The sequence below is a fragment of the Ovis canadensis genome, chromosome 10 (assembly GCF_042477335.2).
Source record: "Ovis canadensis isolate MfBH-ARS-UI-01 breed Bighorn chromosome 10, ARS-UI_OviCan_v2, whole genome shotgun sequence".
NCBI lineage: Eukaryota > Metazoa > Chordata > Mammalia > Artiodactyla > Bovidae > Ovis > Ovis canadensis.
Genome location: NC_091254.1, coordinates 83,867,032 through 83,879,035, shown reverse-complemented (window position 1 = coordinate 83,879,035; position 12,004 = coordinate 83,867,032). Strand labels below are relative to the sequence as shown.

Sequence of the window (12,004 nt, the reverse complement as noted above, 5' to 3'; positions counted from 1 at the left end):
TATTCAGCAATTATTTGTGACATATGTTCATAATTTTTCCTTACTTCTATTTCCTTCAAGAATTACACTGAATGGAGGTTGATAGCTTTAAAAAAAGTAAAGCAAATGTGTTTGGAAATTTTAGATACATGCATTTCTATCTTTTACTGTATAAGTTTGTGATATTATCCAAAAACTATAAGATGGGTAGAGTCAGTGATGAAGCCATTATCCTGTAAAAATGGATTAAAATAAGAGATTTTATTTTACTGACAGCTGGTTGTGGTATTATTTTAAAAAGGGGGAATATGTAAATGGGAACTGTTGAATGATATCCAATTTACAGCCCTAGTCACATGGCTACAAAGCTAAGAAGAAGTGAAATTGAACCATCCTCCAGTAAATTAAACTCATGCCAATATCCCATCAAAACTGTTGGTCCAACCATTCTCTTCATTTCCTCTGAGTTGATCCAACCCTAACCTGTCAGTTCTGAAACTGTTCTTCAAGCAACAACCACAATCCAATATTTAGTAACGAGTCATTAAGAAGGAAAAAACCCCACAAAACAGTCAGAACTTGATCTTGGACTCTTAATTAGAAAATATGCATCTTGCTAGAGCTACCAGCAGTATGAGAAAATCTTTGCTGTTTTTTTGTACACGTGATTTTGAAGCTATTTTCTCTAAAAGCATGAGCCATTTTGGTTACTTAGTTCTTGTAGCTGAGGAGAAGCTGACATTTTCCATGAAATATTACGACCATTTTCTTTTTCAAAAATTCTTGTATAAGACACATTTTGCCACTTCCTAGATGGGTTTACATGTCCAACTGAATGAGCTATTTGCAGCTCACTCTCCAATGAATGGATAGAAATGGTGATGGTTTCAATTTGACCATTTGAACAACTGAATTGGAGCTAATAGCCTTTCTATTCAGAATTCTACCTTAGAACAAACAGCAGATCTATTAGCAAAATTATTTGAATGAGATGAAGCCCTGGTTCATATATAATACTTTGAACATCTACTTTCTAACATGTAATTACACACGACATGATCTGAAGTACTTCAACCCTACTCTCAACATACTCTGTGAAAATTACATTTACTTCCTGAAGAATCTCATTTTTCTCTGTAAACCTGTTTAAACCATTAGCTATTCTATTAAACAAATTAGAAGGAAGGCAAGACAAGGGCATTGTCTCAGTTTAACTTTCCCTTCCCCATTCATTTATTCATTCATCCATTCAATGATTCAATATTTATTGTCTAATAAGAGCCAGGCACTGGACATTATTACAGCAGACAAGAGGCAAAAATCCCTGCCTTCGTGGCGAAGACAGACTTGAATCAAATAAACACAAAAATAAAAATCTAGTTACGGAGCAATGTAGATGAGGTGAGGGTGAATTTGGTGGTCTGGAGGGGAATAATAGAATAACCTACCTTATCTGGTGCCTAGAGGGGGTATCTTTGAGGAAGTGACATTTAAATAATCTGAAGGATGAACCTGAGGTAGCCAGGTGAGAGTGAAGTGGGTTAGGCTTTCAATAAACAAGTAATTTTTTAAGTAGAAGTTTGTAATACTTGGAACAGATTTCCACAAAGAAAGTATTTGTTGTTTCTCTGAAATCTGAATTTGACTGGGTCTCTTATCTGGCAATCCCAGGTGGGCACCTGAGCCCAAAGCCAGTGGGAAGGCCTTGAGATGGGCCAGGCTGTCACCTCCTGGGAGGAGGAGGTCAGGTGGCTGACAGGAGGCGATGGAAGGGCAATGGATGAGTTGAGATAGGAGAGCCAAGAGCCCCAGGCCCCTGCATGACCTGTAGGTATCATATCGCATGCCTTCTATCTTGCCTAAATCAAAGTTTTTGCAGTACACTAACCAGAGGCTAAATTTCAATGTAATATCATTTTTCAATTACTATTAAAAAAAAAAAAACCCGAGAAAGATTCTCAGGAAATATATGAGCTGTTAATTCCAGAAAGATTTGCTTATTTTTTGAAAGACAAGCTTTAATAAGGCTTTGGCGGATGAAGCCTGTGTATGTTCAATCTCTGCTTTCCTCTTGGCTATTTCAGCCCGAATCGGCCGGGCCTGTCATGGCACATGCAGGGGGTCCTGAAAGATGTTCTCCAGGAAAACCTATTGCACTGGCCGGCGAGGTGTCCCGTTGAGGCATGTGATTCAACTCTTGCCTGTTAGATGCTGTCAATTTCAGTCCATTTAGGTAGTTTTCCATAAACCTCTCTGAGCAGCATATGTAATTTGGTCTTCTTAGATCTCTGAGTCAAGTCAACACGCTAGCTTCTGTTTTACAATTTTCCACCTGGTGCTAGAAATTACATCACTATACAACCTCCACTGCCATCTTTCCCTCACTCCCCTAAAAGCATGTACGAGTGTCAAAAAGTTGATCATATGTTCCCAATTCATTAATATTTAGCAGGTAGCTTTTCTCCATATATAATTAAATAATATCACGAAGTCTTTGCCCCAACCCTGAAATATTCTAGAAAATAACAGAAAACTCTGCAAAGAACAAAGCCGTCTCTACTCTGCAAAGATCTAAAATTAAGTGATGTCAACTCTAGCCGCCACAAAGTCTCCAGGCCTGTCCTACGTGTGCATGTATGCCTCTTCCGTAATTCACTGACTCAGTATTAGACAAGCTTCCTGTGTGCTACACAAAGTGTTTTCTAGCACTTTAACACAGAAGGTCAAATAGAGCCTTATTAAGTGTACTAAGTAAATCAGGCATTGAGGGTCTATCAAGTTAAAAACCAAGCACAGTGAAAAATCCTAGGGATACTTGATGAATCCTATTTAGAAATAAAGAGGAAATAATACTGGAAAGTCAAAGAATCCCTGAAGAATAGAGTTTAAATAGTTACAAACTAAGAGTTACAAATCTCATTTCCTTTTAAGATCACCAAGGATTGTTGTTCAGCAGCTAAGTCGTGTCTGACTCTTTTCCATACCATGGACTGCAGCGTGCTAAGCTTCCCTGTCCTTCACTATCTCCCGGAGTTTGGGCACATTCATCCTCACTGAGTCAGTGATGCTATCTGACCATCTCATCTTCTGCCACCTTCTTCTTCTTTTGTCTTCAATTTTCCCCGGCATCAGGGTGCTTTCCAATGAGTCAGGTCTTCGAATCAGGTGGCCAAAGTGTTGGAGCTCCAGAATCAGCAGCAGTCCTTCCAATGAATATTCATGGTTGATTTCCTTTAGCATTGACTGGTTTAATCTCCTTGCTATCCACAAGACTCTCATGAGTCTTCTCTAGTGCCACAATTCAAAAGCATCAATTTTTTTGGCGCTCAGCCTTCTTCACGGTCCAACTCTCACATCTGTACTTTCACATCACACCAAGGGTGTCTAGGGTGCCTTTCTGCAAATACATTTAAGGCCAGTAACCTCAAGACTGCCTTCAGCAAAAGACAAGACCAAACACATATGAAGTAACCCACAAAAAGAAATCTGCATTTCATATTTCTTTTGGGAGATATATTAACTTCCTAAAGCTGCAGCAACAGAGTTACAGACTGGGTGACTCGAACAGTAGAAATATATTGTCTCACAGTCTGGAGGCTGGAAGCCTGAGATCAAGCTGTCGGCAGGTTTGGTTCCTCAGAGGCTGTGAGGGAGGATCTGCCCCAGGCCTGACCCCCTGGCTTCTGGTGGTTTGCCAGACATCGCTGGTTTCCTTGGCTTGTAGATGAATCATGCCAATCCTCTGTCTTAACTTGGTATCCTTCTTGTGTCCTCACACCCGCTTCCTGCCCAAAGTTCCTCCTTTTATAAGGACATTCCAGTGTTCTTGCCTGGAAAATCCCATGGACAGAGACTGTAGCCATGGCTGGCTACAGTCCATGCAGTCACAAAAGAGTTGGACACGACTTGGCGGCTAAACAACAATAGGGAATAGTTGCATATGAAGCAAAAAAAAAAAAAAGGAATAAAGCCCACCCTAATGACCTCATCTTGAAAATCTGCAAAGAACCTATTTCCAAATAAGGCTACATTCACAGATTCTCCGGACTAGAACTTCAGCATCTTTTGGGGGAACATAATTCAACTCAGATTAAGGGGTACTGGACAACCATCCAAATATTTTGGGTTTCAAAAAAAGAAGCCATGATAAGCTGGAACGATTTCCTTAGCTTCACTTTTGATTCATGAACAGTGGATGCTTGAATGCAAAAGCCTCTTAATCGAGACAGTGCCAGGAAGGGAAGTGCCACACCACAAGATGCTGTTAGATCAGAGAGCTGGACGAGAGAGGATTGCAACTCATTTTCCTGACCCACTGACCAAAAATAAATTATCAAAAGCTTCAGAAAGATTGATTTAAAAAGCTACTAGCAAGGTCTGATTTTGATCAAGTCATAAGATGAAAGTGAAGTCGCTCAGTCGTGTCCGACTCTTTGCAACCCCATGGGCTGTAGCCTACCAGGCTTCTCAGTCCATGGGATTTTCCAGGCAAGAGTACTGAGTGGGTTGCCATTTCCTTCTCCAGGGGATCTTCCTGACCCCGGGATCAAACTCAGATCTCCCACATTGTAGGCAGATGCTTTACCATCTGAGCCACCAGGGAAGCCCAGTTGATAAGTCATGATTCCTTATAAAGACAGATTGCCTAGTCAGCTGGTGAAAAGAGACCCAGGCAAAGTCAGAGTCCTGCTTTTCGGTCATGGTCTCCCCAGAGAGCTGGTAGCTTTGCTATTTTTAATATTTATGTATTTGTATTTGGCTGCGCCGGGTCTCAGTTGCGGCAGTCAGGATCTTTGGCCTCATTGCAGCATGTGGGAGCTTAGGCTGTGCCCTATGAACTCATAGTTGCAGCACATGGCATCCAGTTCTGTGACCAGGGATGGAACTTGGGCCCCCTGCATTGGGAGTGTGGAGGCTTGGCCACTGGACCACCAAGGAAGTCCCTGACTGGTAGCTTTAGGAAGATGACGACAGTGGGCTCTCGTATCTGTGAGTTCAACCAACCATTGATAGAAAATACTCAGGGGAAAAAAATTTCAGAAAAGTTCCAAAAAGAAAAACTTGAATTTGCCACTCAGCCAGTAACTACATAGTATTTATATTGTATTCAGTTTTATAAATAGTCTAGAGAGGATTTAAAGTGTATTGGAAGATGTGCATAGGTTATGAGCAAACTCTGTACATTTTCTATAAGGGACTTGGGCATCCATGGATATTGGTATCTGAGGGGGGTCGGGGGGGTGTGGGTGAGCTGGAACCAATCCCCCTTGGATATGGAAGAATGATTGTAGCATTTATTAGTTCCAGCATCCTCAAGAGGGGTTGGGCAAATGATCCTTAAATTCCTTCCCAGACTAATGAATACGTCACCGCTGCACACTGAACGACCTGGTGAGATACACCCATCATTCCTGAGACAGGACAGGAAGTAGCTCTTTCCAGTGCTCCAAGGTGAGACCTTCAGCCCTTAATTCATGCTGTCTGCACACTGTATGCTCCATTGATTCAACTCTCACCTGCCAATAAATGCTGCATTCAATCCCACACACAGTGAAAGGATGTGGGCCCTGGAAATATCAAGGCACTGATCACTGGAAATGAGAAATTTAGAGGAACTCTTACTTGTCAGCATGGCAAGGTGCTCCTCTCATCTCTTAGTAGCTTCCTCTCCACTTATCAGCACTGGAAGTTACTCTGTGGACAGTCCTACAGGGGAAATGGGAGCTGAGGGCTTTGCCTGTGATGGGTGGGTTGACCTATGTAGAAGGCTTAACAGACAAAGATATCTGAGAACTAAAAGGATTATGGACACATTAAGAATTGTCCACGTAAGTGCAGAGGAAGAGCTGAACTATAGAGTGGTTGTGTCTGGGGACACCGGTCACCCTCACCAGGATGATTCAGAAACACCTGATGGCGAGGTTGAGAGACTGACTTTTGTCTTTTCAGAACCGGGATTCTATAGAGTAGTTGTTAACACATACATGTTTTGTGACCATGAACACACTGTTGGCAATCTTAGCTGAGGCACCACTTCAACTGGTTTCCACAAGGACTCCAGTTCATATTGACTGGAAAGTGTCTTGAGAGCCTCAGAAAAGTACTGCAAATCTGGCTCCCACTTGAATCTTTGAACACTTCTTCAAAACACACAGAAGAGAACAGAAACCAGGAATATCTATGGATGAAGACTTGGCAAGAATGTCTTCCCAACATCGTGGCTAGGGTTTTTGTAAAATTATCCAGGAAACTGTCTTTTCACCTTTATATCCCTTAACATCATTTGCCAAGGAAGGACAAATCAGGCTTCTTGGTGGCAATTACTACAGAGAAGTAGGAGTGAAGTTAGGTTTGGTGTGGTGAATTTCTTGGAATTTTCAGAGAGGTAATGTGAGAGCCCTGCTTTCCATTTGGCAATGTCCACTGAAGACAGGTTCTTTGGAGCTCTCTCATATCAGAAGCAGTAGCTGCTGTTTTCCTATATAGTACCACACTTTTAAGCCAACAGTCACAAAGCTTCCAGCATTCCATGAAGGGATATGAATCTTCTTTGGCGGGAAGTTTAGACTGGCTTCTTGTTTTACAAGCATGGAGCAGAGATTTTTTTTTTTTCTTTCTGAGAACGAGTTACTGGTTCCTGCTGAGTGAGAACACCGGAATGGAATGTCACTACTCAAATCAGTAAGACTGTCGAGTGCTTTGTCCCCTGTCACCGAGATACAGCATCAATACCACCGTCAGGACTTCTCTGGCATATGACACAAATCAGAGTTGCAGAAATCAGAGTGGTGAGCATACCTATATCTTCACAAAAGCACACACCATAACGCGGATGGATAGGTACATAGTGTATCACTTCCTGGTCTTTTGGCTAAGATCAAGTGTAGTATCTGTTCTTATCTGTTTAACATCTGATACGTCTTCTATCTGAGGACAATGTACTCTATGGATTTTTGGAGCAGGGAGTTGGAATAGGAGCTTGCTCTGTCCACTCCATGCATTGACCTAGTATTGCAGTATCTCAAGCCACAGTGCAAAAAAATTAAAGAAAGAAAAAGGCATATGGTGTAAGGGGAATCAGTGCAGTTTCTTCTTGAAAATCTTGATTAGATGTTGAGCAATCCTCTGTCAGGCAGGCTTTCAGATTTGCGATGCGGCTCTAGTCTTCACGGGCAAAAGAACAGCCACACCGAGATACACAGGAGTTCTTTATGAATCTCTGCAAACACCAACCCCAGTCCTTCCTTCAGACCAAGTTGGCAATGTGTCTCCTCCTTCGGTTGTCCTAAATTACTTTCAGTTACACGTGTGTGCAAGTTACCATTTACACTTCCTTCCTGCCTCAGCTTTCCACAGCTGTGACAGTGATTATAAATGCAACTGAAGGGGGTGTTCGTACACAGAGATAGCAGCATCCAAAGTGTTGCTTTAGGGAGGAAGAATTCATGACCACTAATGGCAAGGCTAGTAACAGTAGGTATAAAGAAAAGTTGGGGTGTGGGAGGAAATAGTCCTTTATCATCCGCTGGTTTGCCCCATCAGGGGCCCCCAACCCCCGGGATCTAATGCCTGATGATCTGAAGGAGGAACTGATGTAATGATAATAGAAATAAAGTGTGCAATAAATGTGATGTGCTTGAATCATCCTGGAACCATACCCCTGTCCATCCCCGGTCCCTGAAAAAACTGTCTTCCACAAAACCAGTCCCTCGTGCCAAAAAGGTTGGGGGTTGGTAATAAAGGGGGTCCTTTGGGCTGGACGGTTACATCAGCCATCATCTGGGCTGCAGCTCATCCCTTTCCTGGTCCCATTTATCTTTCACCCAATATTGTCTGTGACTCAAAGACTCCCATCCATGATAAAGACTTCAAATAGGTGGGGAGGAGAATTAGGAGCTTGTAGACATCTGGTGATAGGCGATTCAGATTTAGGCTTAGACGTTACAGGATCTTCATTTTAAAACATCAAAATGTTCATTTTGTACAGTTTGAAACGTGACTTTTAAAGATGACCCTAATCTCAGGGGAGTAGATAGTCTGTCCCACAGATGTGAATTTCGCTAGACAGCCCATTTTTGCTCCCCCGTGAGGAATTAAAGTAGATATGCTAAAAGGTTGTACCTCTTTCAAAGCTGATTCTCCCTGTAAGAAAGTGTTAAACCACAGAAAGCGATGGAAATGGCTGATAAGGCCTCTGGTTGCTGCCTCCACCTCCGTGGGTGGCTGCTCTTTTGACGCATCTGAATTTGAAGCGGGGTGGGGGTGCTGTTGGTAACAAAGTCTTATGTTCAAAATGTCCACAGTCAGAAAGGTTTGCAATATAACGAACACCCTTATCCTCACTCGAATCTTTACAACAGCTTGGATGACTTTTTAATTGTGGCTTAATATAGTTAATTATGGCAAACCTTCCCTATTTTCCAGGATGATGAATTAATATTACAGATCATTAATGTTACTAAATTGGCATAATGACATAGTAGATTTAACGTCCCAGTTACGTTAAGACCTGCTTGATAATTTGGCTCTTTTGTTCTTTGCCTTAAATAGGGAAAGCATGCAAGCGAGCCTTTTAACAGCAGGCTGCATGTAACTACCTGTGTCATTCTTCCTTAATAAATTATTGATATGGAAAATCCCAAACGGAGGACTTCTTCAGACTGTATGTGAAGCCAACATTTTCTTTCTAATATCCACTTCATCAGTATAAAAGTTAGAAAGCTGCAGCTCTTCAGCCAGGTTTTATAATTAGACAAGAGTGCATTTTACATCTGCAAAAGACTCATGCTTAGTGGGGGAAAAATGAGAAACGTGATATGTTCCATTCTGTTGCAATGGTTATACCATTTTAATCTCTTAAGTTCAATATATATCCTCTAGCAGGCTATACTTCTAGGATTTCATTTTTAGATCCTTAAGGCTGCATATATCTGTCAAACCGACATAATGAATTTAAAGTGCTAATGCCTAGAAGACCAGAAAAACATTGAAATATATCCTTGGTTGATTAAATTACCACCTCCAGCTACTTTACATCCTTCTGTCCAAATAGATTTTCTTTTTTACTTACCAAGTGCTGGATCTGGAAGATGCTGAAGATGTAATTTTATGGTAAAAACATGCACATGTCTTTAGACAAGAGCATTTTATTTAAGCATCTTTTTAAAGTCTGTAGAGTATTTCTGTGATAGAGCTTACAATTTGATTACGGAGTCTTTCAATTACTCTCAACCTGCAGGTTAATCGGTGACTTTCAAGTGTATTCTTGGAATGGAATCTATGTTAAACATTGGGAGTACTAATATTCAAATGCTGTGATAACAGTATCTAAAATAATGTGAACTTGTTTTGCAAAAATATAAAGCAACCCTGAATACTAATCTTCATGGTAAAAGTTGTTTCTTCAGGAATTGCTTAGATTGACAGACTGACAACTCAAAGTGGCAACAATGACTCAGACACATTCCTTTCTCTTAAATATAGTGGCTTGGTCCTTTACATAGATGTTAGTCTGTTAGAAAAATGAACCCAGGTGCCAAATCTTATGCCTCCTTGTAAAAGGGGCAGTCAAAATAAACCTAGAAGTAAAAGTGCTGTGGACCTGAGTGGGGAGAAAATATTGTTTTTTGCACTCAACTTTTACTGCTGGAATTTAAGGTAGAATCAGATCTGAAATATTAGTCATGTCTTTCTATATGTCTGTATTCAAAGACTTACAGTGTACTACCTTAAACAATCTGTACATGCTTATCACATAGTCGGGTTTCAAACACACATATGAACACACAAGTACAAACCTGATTACACAATCACAGAACTCAGATCTACACATATTTCAGTAATGGCCCTCACACAAAGGGAAAGTAGCAGCAAATGCAGCTGCAGGACCTGGTGGGATTCATTTTCTATTGGAAGATGGCTCATTACAAGCATAGACCGTGGGATGCCTGGTCCTGGCCACCAGCCTCTGGGAGGACCCATTCTGACCACACATTCACCATCTGCACCCTTCTGAACCTGAGCGAGGGAGTGAGAGAAGGGCTCTGCCATTTCAAGGGGAAGGTTCTAAAACCTTGCAATACTAACATACAGTGCAAAGACAGTGAGCATCAGTGGTTAGATATTGGGGTGCTGTGACATCTGGGGGTGAAACTAAAGACCGAAATGAATGGGAAATAAAACGACAAGTATCAGAAGAAACAGGGGCAGAGACTGAAGGCAAGAGAGCAGATTTGTAGTGCTTTGAAATGAAACATTATAATCCCCCCGACAATCCTGTTGACTATGAGCTATAGCGCTAGGAGTACAACACAGGAAAAAAGATACATTGTAGGATAAACAGCTTCTTAGAAGGTAAAACTGAATGGTCAAAATAGATGAATAAGGACACACAATGGAGAGGAAAAAAAGAAATGAGTCCATGGCAATATGAGAAAAAGGCAGAAGTGAACAGAGGACAGAAAGGCAGAAAAGAAAAAAAATGTAAATGAGTGAGACAAAAAAGCCAAAAGACGAGAAAGAAAAAAGAGAACAAGAGGGGAAAAGAAGTAATATTTTCCTTGATAAAAATGCACAAAAGGGAAGATGAACTTTGTTCTTTTTCTCTTTCTACTCTCCTCTCTTTTTCTGCTTTTCGCCTCGCAGCACGCCAGCCTAAGCTGAGAGCTGTAATGTCATTAAATTGCAAATGCTTTTTCATTTCCGACACACACTGTTTACTTATCTGGCAAAAACATATGTTGGAAGGAATCCGTTAAATTCTGCCCATTGCCTTGGGTAAAAGTGCAATGGAAACGGACCCACCGAGCGTCCTCTTTCTTCTTCTTTAGCACTCCCCTTATCTACAAGACGGCTTCGCAGAAAACTGGCTAGTTCAATGAAAAATGAAGATACAGCGGGAGATTAGGGAAGAACACTGAGCACAAAATTCCTGGAGAGAGGTCACTCCATTGCAAATGATTTCACTCCTCTAGATCTGCATAAATTACTATTTTTAAGGCATCTCCAAAGTCTGTATATTTTTCTCACTCTGTCAAACATTTAATTTCACGCCCCGTGTTCTGAATATGCTAAAATGCATATCTCTGATGCACCTTTAAGCCAGAAAAACGAATGCAAAATTGAAGATAAAATGATGTGATTTACACTACAAGCCTATTACTTGAGGTATTTACATATAGTTTACCTCTGCAGTTCTGAGGATGATTTATTAAAAAAAATCTGGATTAAGCTCATATAAATATGTATAAATCTTTGTTTAGAAAATAGATTTTGCAGCTGTTGTGTCAAAAAAGTTCTTTAAGATTCTGTGAAGAATTTTCCTTTTAGCATGCTTTGAGAGGGGAAAAAAAGGGGGACAGAATTTGACATTCTGCTTGGTGGGGTGGCGGGGGGGGGGGAGAAAAGCGTATTCCACCATCCGGCGTTTATAAAGACTCCTTTATTGCCCTTCTTGGCCCAAAGCAGGCTGGCCCCTCCTCAATCTTTTCTTATACTTATTTAATTTTCTTTTCTCCTCCCCACTCCCATTTTTTTTTTTTTCGCTTGAGTCCAAATAATAGTGCCCTGGATTACTAAACTGAAATTAAATATCAGTGTTTAATGACTGAAACAATCGTGAGTCTTTTGCACGTACCCCCTCGTGTCCCTTGGCGCCTTCTGGCACCTTCTGGCACCTTTACCTAATTTGCTCTCTTCCAAAATATCTTCCCAGCGTCTCGGCACTGACACCAGACCCGGGACTTGCCACCTGCCGAGAGCCACTTCCAGCTACCGATTTGAAAATGATTATTAACACACTGTAAGCAAGATATCTTATCCTATGGGAAAGCAATTCTAAAAACATGATATTTCCTATAAACAATCCCCACATGTGTGTTTTTGCCTCTCTCTCTCTCTTTCTCTCTCCATCTCTCTCTCTCTCATCTAGAGTTTTGCCTCTTTGTCTGAAAAATGCTTTCTCCAGTTCCCCCTGATCCCCATTTCTCTGTAATCATTGTGGGGGAATTACTCTCTGCTATTTTCT

At 41.1% G+C, this 12,004-nt stretch overlaps 1 non-coding gene across 1 annotated transcript; it reads left to right on the top strand.

The window, feature by feature from the left end:
- The first annotated feature begins 6,830 nt into the window (after positions 1-6,830).
- On the top strand, positions 6,831-7,021 carry LOC138447024 (U2 spliceosomal RNA). Its single transcript, XR_011259656.1, has one exon. It is a non-coding gene; the product is annotated as a U2 spliceosomal RNA (small nuclear RNA).
- Positions 7,022-12,004: the final 4,983 nt, after the last annotated feature.